The sequence below is a fragment of the Camellia sinensis genome, chromosome 1, assembly GCF_055761805.1.
Source record: "Camellia sinensis isolate YWXY chromosome 1, ASM5576180v1, whole genome shotgun sequence".
NCBI lineage: Eukaryota > Viridiplantae > Streptophyta > Magnoliopsida > Ericales > Theaceae > Camellia > Camellia sinensis.
Window position 1 is genome coordinate 48,284,476 of NC_138961.1, and position 14,297 is coordinate 48,298,772.

At 37.5% G+C, this 14,297-nt stretch overlaps 1 long non-coding RNA gene across 1 annotated transcript in view; it reads right to left on the bottom strand.

Moving 5' to 3' along the window:
- Positions 1-3,662: 3,662 nt before the first annotated feature.
- Positions 3,663-14,297, bottom strand: part of LOC114319049 (uncharacterized) — a 61,385-nt gene continuing 50,750 nt past the window's right edge. The window contains exons 2-5 of the long non-coding RNA XR_014334323.1: positions 4,874-4,944; positions 4,671-4,760; positions 3,883-3,958; positions 3,663-3,711 (exon numbers count right to left, since the gene is read on the bottom strand). This is a non-coding gene — a long non-coding RNA (uncharacterized LOC114319049). The remainder of the gene's footprint in view (positions 3,712-3,882; positions 3,959-4,670; positions 4,761-4,873; positions 4,945-14,297) is intronic.

The following is a 14,297-nucleotide window of genomic DNA, read 5'->3' on the forward strand; positions in this document are numbered from 1 at the left end:
ACGGACTATGAACGGGTGTGCTCGATGCCGAGGTTATGCTTTTGTTTTGCCTGGAATGTCATCACCCCATGTTTTAAGTCGATGTATGTTAAGTATTCCAAGCAAGTTTTGAAAGACTAAGATTTGATTGATGTTTTGTTACAAGTCAAGCTAAGCTACGTTATGTATGGTTTTGATGATGATATACTATGTATTGTTTTGAAAGGATCACGGGTATCATTCATTTAACCACTTTATTACTCATACCATTCACTGAGTATCCAAGCTCACCCTCCCTATGTATATATGTAGGTAACAAGCAAGAAGTCGGCTACGCCGAGATGTGTGTTTTGTATGCATGTTATGTCAGCTGTAAGGATGTCGGCAATCCTGAAGATTATGTTTCATGATTTGTGGCTCAAGTGTTTTTGTTTATGTCGGCAATTTTGAAGCTTATGTATTTTGAACATGTCGGCTTGAGAAGCCTTCTTCCAAGATATAATATGTATTTTTGTACTTCAATTTATTTGTATTCAAGTTTTTAAGCTATGTAAAGATGTTTGCTATTCCATTTGACTTATGCACTGCTCTTATGGACCACTTGTATTTTAAATTATTGCTTCCGCACTTGCGAGCCCCATATATTATACTATGACTGTGTGTGAATTTTGAAAGTTGGCCTTCGGTAATCTCGGATTACTGGCCATCACGGCACCAAACTACTAGGGGCGGTTTGGGGTCGTGACAAAAGTGGTGATAGAATTACTACACAATAATTCGATGGGCAATCTAAGCAGATAAAGGGAACATTCAGCAATCAATCACCAATCATAATGAAAATACAATCAGTTGAAGAAGTTCATTAATATGATCTATACCATGATATTTCCTTGTACTTCTATTCAGCACTAGAAACTGGCCAAAGGCATTGATCCATCATAAAATTAAAAAAAAATTCCACCCAAAAACAAAAATAAACAAAATAATTGTAATTGCCAAAATGCAATTTACCCCACCCAAGATATAAAAATACAAAGCAAAATAAGTATAATTGCCAAAATGCAATTTACCGCACACAAGATCAAGAAATAAGTACATGTCAAAACTTACCATGCAAAACTACATGAATTATACACAAAACAGCAAATTTCAAAAACAACACAGTTAGAACCTAACATACATGCTAGATCAGAGAGATGTTGAAATAAATAAAAACTAAGGTATTACAAACAAACCAGGAGGTATAGGTAGATGGTGCAGTATTACTCACAACCACAAGTAAATATTAACAAAAAATAGAGATGGAAAACCATCGGGTAAAAAACCAAACAACATTACCAAAAGGTCACATCATACACATCAATTAATCACTTTTATCTCACAACTATCTACTCAACTAAAAAAAAGTATTACAAACACTAACTAACTCTTTTCACCTCATAAAAAGCAATGAAAAAGCCAAAAAGCAACAAAAAATGCCAAATTCCCAAGCATGCACTAAAAAACATCATCAACCTAAAGCAGCACAAGCAAAAATAAGAACAAATGAACTGCGCACACATAACAGAAGCTAATAAACCATTCAACACAAACCACCATAAACCTTAAGCCTGAACTTCACAATCCATTAGATGCATCAAGAAAATCCATTTATGACATCCACTTTTGACTCTACAAAAAAGTAAATTGCAACTAACTAGAGCACCAAGCCACACACCACAATTTATAATATGAATCTTATTGGTTGATATAACCAATTGATCCAAACATAGAGCCACGAACAATCCTTCTACGCTCAACACATAATTTCACAAGACAAACAAACAAATAATACAATTAAGAGGTGTACATTTTTTTAAACAACGAGCAAAACACCACTAAGTTGTTTATAAACATAAAACATGAATTTCCAAATCCAAAATGCAGCAGAAGAATGTTCCTATTTAAAATCCCCAATCCTCGATCCATAGCACCTTCTAAAATTGAATATCATCCAATTAACGGTGATTGTGCTAAACAAAAATTGCGCAGGTAAGCGGAACATAATTTTGCATATACATATAGACTCGTTGATCAATTTATAAGCGAGTTAACAAATTTTAACCCACCAATTAACCACACCGCTAATTTTTAACAGCATAATTCAAATTGATTCTATTAAACCAAGGCCCAAAAATAAACAACTTGCACAGCTTAGCCCGCAAGTGACCTTGGTTTCCTTTTTGCAATTAGGATGAGCCCGACCTGATGCTTGACTTTTAAAAGAAATGCATATACTTCTTGACAGTTCTTGCAAACGACAAAGTTTGATTTTACACAATGTAAATCGCTACTAACTAGAGCACCAAACCACACCACACAACAACAACATTTCAACTGCTAATTTGTATCATCAATTGAGTTATAGTGTGGATCTTATTGGTTAATATAAACCAATTATCCATGCATAGGGTCATATGCATACACTCGTGCACAAAAAAACTAATATGCCCTTCATGTAATTTCACAAATGGTATCATCCCATCCAAGTGGGAAAAAAATAATATACGTGAAGAAGTTGATTTCTAAAACAAAGAGCCAAATCAACCATGAAATGCATATCAATATAAAACAAAAATCTCCAAGTCACACATAGTGCAACAACAGATTGTTCATAGTTTGAATATCCAATCCTCGATCCATAGCAACATCTGGTTAAAGGAAAATGGCATTTTAACAAAATGATCAATCGCATTGAGAAACCAAGACAAAACACAAGTCAGCTCTGCTATAAGACTACTATGTAAAAGGAACAACCACCAGGCAACAACATCATTAATATCCACTAAATCTAGGGTAAGATAATTATATTTAGGAACCCAAACAACTAAAGCATTCACTAAGCAACAATCTAAGCAGATAGAAGGGACATTCAGCAATTACAAAACATGATGAAAACACCATCAGTTGATGATGTTCATTAATAGGAAATAATTATACAACGGGATATATCTAAAATCTGAACGTAATTTACAACACACAAGATCATCTAGAAATACAGAGACAAAATAAGTAATCACACTAACAAAAGTACATGTAAAAACTTACCATCTAAAACTTTATGAATTATAGATCATATTTCAGAAACAACACATTCAATACCCAACATACATGCTAGTTCCATGAGAAGTTGAAATAAATAACATCTAAAGTCCAAATGACAAACAAACCAGGATAAGGAATTGGTAGAAGTATTACACACAACCAAATGTCAGCAGAAATTAGAGTTGGAAAGCTATCAGGTAATGTATTACCCAAGACAAAAACCCGTGTTTTAGAGTTTGGAATGTTCTTAATAGTCAATGGGAGCTTGTCATGGTTCAACTACTATAGAAATCTTTATAAAGAACATGAGAGATCTCTAGTTCAGGAAAAACTAACCATTTTGGCATTCACTGGAAACCTCTTACCAGCAATGTGCATAGTTATCCGAGCAACAGTTTTGTCACCTGATGCGGCCTTTGCAGCTGCAGCACTCCTTCCATGTATTGAAGCAGAAACAGCATATGCAATAATATAAGTCTATTTGGGTATAGCCTCTCCATTGGTATCTGATTTAGAATCCTCTTTGATATGTGACCTTGCAGCTAATATAGCATTAAGAGCAACAACTCTTTCATTTTGTGCCTTGTTTCCACCTCCCGCATGCAATGCAATTTCTTTTCCCTTCTTAGTTCGAAGCTCTTTCAATATCTGTTTGATATCCCCACAAACATTTATGTTATAAGTTGGATCAGAGCTCATTTTCATTAGTTATAGCACAAAGAAACCCCAAAAAATATATATATGATCAAAAGAAGCGAATAAAAAAGAATAAAAAGAAAAATAGTTTTACGACCTATAAAGATAAAGACTATAGCTCACCTTCATCATTGAGTTTCAAACTATTTTTTACATGATCAAAATCCACGAGAACCCTGCTGTCAAGTGCATTAGGATTCTGCAGAGCACACCCAAAAATTCAAGGAAAGCATCATGAGGTCTTGTAGTGAAAAGTTAAGTACAAATATTCAACACAACCAAGTATGTTATATTGCATGGACTTGAAAACAGGTGTCGAAGGTCAATATGTGTCTAAATGTCGTATTAATTTAATTTAAATATCCAAAGACAATAGCACATGGCTAAATTTCATATTTCTTAAATACTAATGTTAAAGACAAAATAATGTTTACAAATTAAAATAGAGCAATTCATGTATAAAATTGAAATCTTATGCGAAGTTATATAGTAAATTCAACTACTTATACATACTTGTTGGGTGGAATTGATGGATGTCCAACATGTACAACTAAGGCCTCGTTTGGGAACCAGTCCGTTTAGCCAAAAAGTCAAAAAGTTATTAAAAAAACCAAAAAGCCATACCAAAAAGTCAAAGATTCTCTTTTCTCTCTACTTTTTGCACATCTTTTCGTAAAAAATCAAAAAGTCATCCCAAACATACTAATTTTTTTTAACTCATATTTTAGCTAAATAGCCAAAAAGTTACTAAATTAGACTGTTCCCAAACGAGGCCTAAGTATATCAAACACATATCTCACACACTTCCCAAGTGTCGAGTGTCCAACATGAGTACTTCACAAATTAGGAGAGTCCAGTCCATATAACCATAGCAGCCAACTAGGAAACCACATGCCAAAGCAACTAATTACCTGAATTGTTAAAAGATCTTCTCTAGTGAATGTTTCATCAGTGAGGAGCTCCTTCCAATTCTTGGTTTTGATGTTTAATTCTTTGATTGCCTACAAAACAAAGGCAAATGAAAGAGCTGCAGATCACTTACATAGAAATTACACATAAAGAACTTACAACGAAAGACTACTAATATTGATGATCAACAAATAAACAAACCAACCTCATAGCAGAAAACATTTTCCTTAGTCTTTACAGCAACAATGTGTGTTAGTACTGGGCAATGATACTTGCCTGCAGAAAAATAAAGAAAAATGACTTGCAATTAATTATGCCTACCTCACAATCCAAATGTCCATTTTCCCTAAAACACAATAGTGCAAAAATTGTAAGGTGGAAATTGCCATCATAATTAATTTATTACAACAAGATTACTGTTCATAAGAAGATCCTAGCATATCTATTATATTTTTCAGATCAATTAAAATAATCTTCTCTGGACACCATTCTTTTATCTTTCATAACATAAATGTTACTATCACTACAAGAAAAGAGGGTATATAACATGGAAGCATTTGCGACGGCACCATTTGCCGTCGCAAAAAGTGATTTTTTGCGACGGCACCACTTGCCATCGCCAATAAATCGGATTTCAGCGACGACACCATTTCCTGTCGCAAATGAACAAGTTTTTGCAACGGCAACTCCTGCTGTCACAAATAAAGATATTTTTGCGACGGTATGAAACTTGACGTCGCAAAAAAAAAAAAAAAAAAACCCAAAATCTGGGCTCAACTATTTTTTTCCCCCCTTGGCGCTCGTTTTTCCCCCTTAACCAAAAATCTCTAATCTTTCCCCCTTGAACCAAAAACCCCTAATCTTTCCCCATCTCTTCTTATGACTCTCTCTCTCTCTTGACGGTGAGCAGCGGCAGACGACAGCAAGCAGCGATAGACGACGGCAAGCAGCAGCAGACAACGGCGAGCAGCGTGCGACGGCGGCGAGCCAGCGACGACAGTGCGGCGTGTCTCTCTTCAACTCTCTCAGTCAGTCTCAATCTCTAAACCAGGTTAGCTCTTCTTCTTCTTCTTCTTCTTCTTCTTCTTCATGTTCTTTCTCTCTCTTGTTCTTTGTGAAGGATTAGGCATAATTTTGAGTTTGTGTGCCTATTGTTTCACCTCTCTCTCCTCCTTCCCTGTCTCTATTTTGTACCACATGGTGAATACTTATCTTGTGTTTGTTTTATGATTCATTCCAAACCCAATCAATCAAGTGAGGTCGGTTACTTGAATTATTTTTGCCATTATGCTTTGTCAAAGGGTACGTGCATAGATAAATACTGAAAGCTATCATAATGATTCCAACCCATATAGTTGTGAGACTGCATATTTTATTTTCCTCTTTCCCCTCATCTTCTTTGCAAGCAAGCAAATGGAGCATAAAATGGGTTATGGAGAAAGTAGAAATTTGTAAGGAAAAAAACAAAGAGAACCTCGGTGGATGGAATGAATTTGTGCTTAACATTCATACTGATGCTGCTTTTGCTTTACTATATAAATATATTAGCATCCTCTACTTGTCCAACTAGACTCGAATATGTCCCAAAAAACAAAGGTACTTGTACAATCGTACAGCATTTATGTCCCAATATTCGTTTTATAAATCCCTACTGATATGTTTCATTCAAATCTTGTGAGTTATCATGGAATATGTTCTGTTTGTTATGCTTTCTCTCCATTCTGGTTGTTTTCCTTAAAAAGTTGCAATATTCTATATGCACTGCAACTTTGATTATTAAAATTTTCTGGCGTACTAACACTAGACCACATTCAGTTTCTCTTATGTTTCAGGTGTCTCTGGTACCAGTCTTCTCAATGCTGTCAATTTGATTGCTTATAATGTGTTCTACACTAGTAGCCCTGTTTCAGTCAGTCTCGTGGACAAAGATCTTAGTGAAGGAACTGTGATGCAGCAACCACAGATTTTATATTACTGCCAAGCAGGGGGGTTAGGATTTTTCTGCGCTTTATCCACATGATTTTTTTCTTGCATGATTACAACGAAAGAGATGGCATGGCCAGTGATATATTAGGACTTGCCTATTTGAATATGTATCATCACTTTATTATATTTGATGCCTTCTTTATTGTTCCAACAATATGGTCCCACAAGCTAAGGTGTTGGAGTCCACTAGCTACTTAATTTAAGAATCTAAAGCCCTTTTCTTATGAGTTGTTGAGATGTGCCATTTTCTAATTAGACTAGATCAATGGCAGCCTTGAAGATTTGGCACCATTTCACCCATCAGAAACAATTGTCTTTCTATCTAAAAAGGTAGCTTTAAACAAAATGTGAACACAAAATCCTTTTGTATTTAAAATATCTGTTTGTTTAATGTTTAATGTATGGTTTTAAATAATGCTATTGAGATTTGTATCAGTAATAAGGTCACATATAGGACAATATCAAATGATATATGGGTGAATTTTGGTATCAAAAGTCTAAAATTTTGATGTGTGTCTGTATCAATGATAAATTCATATATCAAATAATATACGAGTGCACAACAAAAAAATTTTCAATATAGAAAATCATAACCCGAAATGTGAGTTAGTTTGGTGATCAACAACCCATAAAGATAATTAAATTAATTACAACAGCAGCCCCATAAATGGAATCATGACAAAAGTCTGGATTAGTTAAACATCAAGAAGACAAATAATAGGACAAACTGTGGAAGGCAATAGTAAGACATAGATTAATAGTTTGGTGTTGCATCCACTTATTTAATTTAACTTGATTTTTTCCAATGTAGTTACTTAGTTCATGCAAAACAATGTTACAGTATTGTTAAGAATCTGTCGTATAATAATTTTAGACGGAAAATGTTATACAAATTATTTAAATTTTTAATTTTCATCCTAACTGATATGACACATGTCATTTTATTGAAGTGAGTCACCTATTATTTTATTAAAGTAGATCATATTTTAATATTTAAAATTTTATTATTTCATGACATTAACTACTAGAAAAATTTATAAATTTCTTTTGTTTACATAAAATTTTTGATCTATAGAGATAAATATACACAAGTAAGAGCAAATTAATCGTTCATCTTGCTCAAATGTTCAGTGTCGCTTGTGATATTGATATAACAATGCCACAAACACATCTCCACTCACAATTTTTTGTGAGATTGATGTGGATTCCATGTGAGTCTCACAAAAATTAGGAATAGAGATGTAGTTATGACATTACTTACACTGAATAATTTTGTATTTTACCTCCATCTCTATCAATTATTGAAATGTATCATTTCTGAATTAGAGCAGATAAGTGGGAGCTAGCCGTGAAGATTTGGACCGGATTAAAAAAAAAAAAACCGGTGAAGATTTGGACCATTTCACCAATCAGAACCACCTTCTAAAAGGTCAAACAAAATGTAGGTAAGATAAAACATCAAGAAGACAAATAATGGGACAAACTGTGGAAGGCAATAACAGTAACATCTAGGGATTACAAATTTATAATTACTAGTTTGGTCTTTGGAGTTATATCCATTTATTTGTGCATGTGTAATTAATTTAACAAGACTCTGTTCAATGTGGTACTTTGTACATGTAAAAGAAGCATGAGTGGTAATAATCATGAACTGTTAGTTAAAATTCAAGTTTTAGATCCTGAAATTGTGCAAGATTTTATAAAGGGATAAACAAAAATGAAAAATAAAATCTTTATTTTATACATTTTTTACAGAGTAACGACAAGGACTAAAAACTCAAAAAATTGAAAAATACAAAGAAAAACAATGTTTTGTACAAGTTCAACTCTTGTTTAGTATAACTCACCATACATAACTTTTCTTGATGTTTTTCTAAATTCTTGATTCCCAGCCTTACTATTTTTTTTTCACCTTTCTATTTTTTTTTTCTTCACAAATCTATAATCCGAACACAATATAAATAAATTGTAAAACACATAAGCATTGTAGGGTCTCAAAGCCAAGCTTATCACAAATTGATCATATATCCACACTTTCATATAATTAGATTTCAATTATAGGAAATATTGCATTTCTTGGAACTTGGGAACTGGGTTCTTGCTGTCTGTTGCTCAAATTCTTGTTGTTGTCGTTAAACTAAATTTGGATCATTCTTGAAACAGGCTTCTTAATCTCGCACATTTGTTGGATGGTTTGAGCGGTCTCTGTTCCATGTGAGTGCTGTTCATTTCTTCGTGTTTCATCAATCTATTTCTATTGTTGTGTGAATTTCCCTTTTGAAGTTAAAAACATGTTAAACTGATTGAAACTCATCAAAATCAATCATTTTTTGTAATACGCATGTTATACCTTAAGTTCTGATAGATCTCAAGCTTCCATAATAGGGTTGGATTCCTGGAATAGGTGATGTTTTATCGAAATCTAGTTCCATGTGAGTGCTGTTCATTAGCTTCAAATGGCGTCGGTTTAGCACGAAACTTGGCACACATGACCGCCTAGGCACGAGAGACTTGTGGGAGAAGACGGGACTCCAATTGGGTTCCCGGTTTGGGAGTTAGAGTCGGATATCACTCTAGGCAAACTAGTTCCTTAAGAAACTTGAATTCGAGGTGTTGACGCCCCAAAATCACCAAACGGCGTCGGTTTAGCACGAAACTTGGCACACATGACCGTCTAGGTAAGATAGACTTGTGGGAGAAGACGGGACTCCAATCGGGTTCCCGGTTTGGGAGTTAGAGCCGGATTTCACTCTAGGCAAACTAGTTCTTTAAGAAACTTGAATTGGAGGTGTTGACGCCCCAAAATCATCAAACGATGTCAGTTTAGCATGAAACTTGGCACACACGACCGTCTAGGCACGAGAGACTTGTGGGAGAAGACGGGACTCCAATCGGGTTCCCAGTTTGGGAGTTAGAGCCAGATTTCACTCTAGGCAAACTAGTTCATTAAGAAATTTGAATTGGAGGTGTTGACGCCCTAAAATCTCCAAACAACGTCGGATTAGCATGAAACTTGGCACACACGATCGCCTAGGCACGAGAGACTTGTGGGAGAAGACAGGACTCCAATCGGGTTCCCTGTTTGGGAGTTAGAGTCGGATTTCACTCTAGGCAAACTAGTTCATTAAGAAATTTGAATTGGAGGTGTTGACACCCCAAAATCTCCAAATGCCGTCGGATTAGCACGAAACTTGGCACACACGACCGCCTAGGCACGAGAGACTTGTGGGAGAAGACGAGACTCTAATCGGGTTCCCGGTTTGGGAGTTAGAGCCGGATTTCGGTCTAGCCAAACTAGTTTATTAAGAAATTTGAATTGGAGGTGTTGATTTCCCAAAATCTCCAAATGGCGTTGGATTAGCACGAAACTTGGCACACATGACCGCCTAGGACGAGAGACTTGTGGGAGAAGACGGGACTCCAATCGGGTTCCCGGTTTGGAAGTTAGAGCCGGATTTCCGTCTAGCCAAAATTATTTACTTAATTATCTTGGTAATTATATAGTAGTTAATTTTTTTTATGTTTTTTTATAATTAAAATTTTAACACATAATTATATTGTCATTAATTATTTTTATTTTTTGTTTTCATATATTTCCCGAGCAGCAGTTTGCTTCTTGTGGAATACAGGCGTGCGAAGATTGCGATTTACTTTTGTTTTTGTTACCCACGGAAGAATCATGAGGGAAACTTTTGTTTTTGATTTACGTTAGTTTGAATTGTGAACAACATTATGTATTTAAACATTGTATATGTATTATGCAATATTATGTAGTGGGATAATTTTGTTAATGTGTTGTAATGAATGAATGCAATAATATTTTTATTATGGATGAATTGTTATTTTTATATTATTATGTAATTATTGATTTCTTTTTCAATTATTTTTCATTTAATACAGGTAATTTTCATATTTTTAATTATTATTATAATTTTTTTTGAGACGGCACCACATTGCCGTCGCAAATGATATTGGCAGAGTTGAGACGAAAGCCTTTTGCGACGGTATTCTTTGTCGTCGCAAATAATCTTTTAGCGACGGCATCGTGCTGTCTCAAATATTTTTTTAGCGATGGTAGGTATCTCGTCGCAATAAAAATTCTTTAGTGACGGCATTTTTGCCATCGCAAATAACCCCTTTAGCAACGGCAACATAATGCCGTCTCAAAAAATCATAGATTTTTTCATATTAATGGCGACGGCAAAATTCCGTCACAAAAAGGCAACTTTGTCGTCGCAAAAAAAAGGCGACGGCAATGTGCCATCGCTAAAACCTTTTTGCAACCCCGTTGTTGCGACCCCCCACTTGCCGTCGCTAAAAGTCATCTGCCGTCGCAAAAAACCTTTTGAGACGGCAATTTGAGTATTTGTGACAGCATTTTACCATCGCAAAAAGTCAAATCTTTTGTAGTGTACCAAACATCACACTAATTTCAATATTTGTTTCTCTCCCTGCGCCGCCAATCTTTGTACCACTACTCTTTCTCTCTTGACAAACTATCTTCTTTCTTTCGGAAGTCCCCTCCTCTTTCAATGTACTTTCTCCTTCTGTAACACATTTGGTTTTTTCAATAGAAAATAAGAATATAATGCCACTGAGACCAAGTCTTATTTGGTTCCAAAGTCAAACAACTGAAAACTGATATGGTCATTAGAGATCTCAGCTAGACAAAGAAATTACCAAGATGAAACCTTGACTACAACATATTTTACTCACTGATTATCAAGCTCCAAATTCCCTGAATCAGAACTCATGCTGGTGAAAAATAAGTAACAAAGTCTGCTAGCAAAATACAACTTCAATGAAAAGAATTATTGAAAACTACTAGATTATTCAGCGTAAGAAACACTACATTAAAACCCCATACACACCCCCAATAGGTTATGATCCAATTACTAAATAGGACACAAAACAATTTGCTTAGAATATAATTTTGCATATACATAATAGACATGATGATCAATTTATACGCAAGTTAACAAATTTTAAACCGCTAATCAACCACCGGGCTAATTTTCAACAGCCGCATGATTTAGATTGATTCTATAAAACCAATGACAGAGATGACAAAGTAATAAAAATTATTGGTAATAAACAAAAAAGGATTCTCTCTAAGATTTTCCTTATTTAGAATTTCCAGTGGGATGCGTTAATTACTTGGGATGATTCCGGTGAAGACGGCGTCGCCATATACTGTTTCCTGGAGGCAAGTCCTTTGAGTTTGAAGAAGCGATAGCAGATCGCAGGGGCCATCATCAATTGTCTATTATAGAGCAGGGGCAAGGGCTGCGGCGGGAGGTGGTGCTGTCGGGGTTTGAAGTACAATGGACCATCTTGAAACTAAGGGCGGCGTCCCGAGTGGTAGATCATCCATCCTTTTTAGGCCGAATAGAAGGAAAGGGATGAAGCGTGGCAACCTGGCTTCGCGGTGAGGACAATGGTGGTTTTTTGGTGCAGATAGTGGTGACGTTGGTAGGCAAAAGGACTCAGATTTACCTCCTTATGTCAGAGTGTGGAGATGAATGGGTAGGGGTAGCCTTGGTTATTGAAGATTTCACTATAGGGCTAGACGGAGGGGTCGAAGAGAGGTGAGGACAAGGGAGTGGTGATTGAGAAACAGACTGTTTCAAAGTTTGGGAGGACAATCGGGCCAAGTGTCGGAGTTAAGGTGGTGAACGGCGTGGCAGAGGAAGGGTGGTTCAGTTTTCAAAACAGGGCAGTAGTGGGTATAGTGGGTCTGAGGGGGGACAAGGGGGTGGGTTTTTTAGCCATGATGGAATGGGTCAGGCGTTGGCGAAAGGAGTTCCGGAAAGTGGAAATCTGACCAATCGGGGGCCAAGACTTTTTGTTTGTTCTGCCGACAAGGCGATAGGACGAGATCTTGCTGCGACGGCGGTGGGTTATCGCTAGGCGTGATTAGAATCTAGTGGGTGGTCTCCGACAGTGCTGTGTCAGGCGACGGAAGGGTCAGATTTGTGACAAAATACCTGGGTGAGAGTGGTGGGCTTACCCATACATCTTCATGGTGGTCGGATGTGTGCCATGCTATTGGAGATCGATGTGGTGGTTTTGTGGACGCTGACGAACTGTCGGGGGACCTTGGAGTGGTCTGATTGTGTGTTCGATGTAGCGGTCACGTCCCACTTAGGGTTTTGGTGCGCTGGGCATCATCGACCTTTTCGATCCCTATTTGGCCAGAGACAAAGCCAACGATGGTGTCTGATACGCTGTTAAGAAGGCCAATGGGCAGACTGCGATTGGAGAAGAAAAGGCATGACTGGATGCGTGATCGTCGAAATTGGCACAGATTTGGGAATGCACCAGATCTTCGGAGATTTGGGGCTAGACCAGATTTTCAGTGATTTTGTGGCAATCAAGGTCAACGATTGCCTTTAAAGAAACAACAGACTCAGGGGTGGAATAGATTAGGCAGACAGTGTATGGGTCTAGGCTTAGTGGGCCAAGGAAATAGGACATAGGCCTTGGTGGGAACGATAAGCGATCCATAGGGGAAAATGCTGGTTTGGGCTTAAATGTTCTTGGGCCCAAGGCTAATTTGGCTTTGGATCTTGCATTTGGGGATGGGCTAGGGCTATCAAGGCCTGGGTCCTTTCCTCTACACGCGGGTTCAGAGATGGATCTCCCAGTGCACTAGATTTTTGAATCCTTGTGCCAGAGTGTGGGAGAGCCCATGTCAAAGGTGGGGACGATGGTCGGGCCATTGGTGCGAATGGAGCAAATGTTGTCGCCAAGGAAGAATGATAGGTTGTCGGCGAGTCATGGGCATGGATCCTTCGACAAGGTAGCGAACTCTTTCAAGGGCTCTGGTAGAGTTGTACTGGAAGGGTAGATGGAGACATTGTTGGGCATCGAAGTAGGGGCATGTCGTCAACTGGATGATGAGCTGTGAGAAGAGATGGAGATTGGTGGATGAAGTTGTCGAGATGCGTTTCATGATTTTGCAGTCGAGAAGGGACACCCGGGGCTCCAACAAGGCGCCAATCTATCATGGGCTGCCAAGGCCGAAGTAGAAATGACAGAGGGTGATGACAATTTGGCTCTAGTTGTGCAACCGTTGACCGTAGATGGGGGTGACTAGGATGGATTGATGGGGCAAACACTGATGTCGGTTGATCGTAGCACTGTCTTGGGTAGGAATGGGATACCTGCGGTTGAGAAAGTTTCAGATTGGGTGCTAGACCGCATTATTGAGGTTAGTCGGTTACTGGGGTTGTCATTCGAAGGCCATGAGAAGGAAGCTCTATGACTATTATCAACAGTAGAGGCATCGTGGTGACGAGGGTCTCCTAGTAAGGAGGTGGTTACAGTGGCAGTTGCAAGTCGCAAAGGAAACCGCGAGCTAAGGAATTTAAAGTGCTCCATAAATTACGAACATGGTGGAACATGGGCAGGACGTGATTCACATAGAAGTTGGAGGTCCCCTTTTTTTGAAATGAAGTTAAAAATTTTGACGTGGAATGTGCAAGGCTTGAATGATAGAGATAAGAGGGTAATAGTGAAGGAAGTATTGTGTAGGGCGAGAGTTGATGTGGTGTGCTTACAAGAGACAAAGATGGAGGTGTTAGGGGCAGAGGTGGTGCAGGAAATTTGGGGGGGCAAGTTTGTGGAATGGCTACATCTAC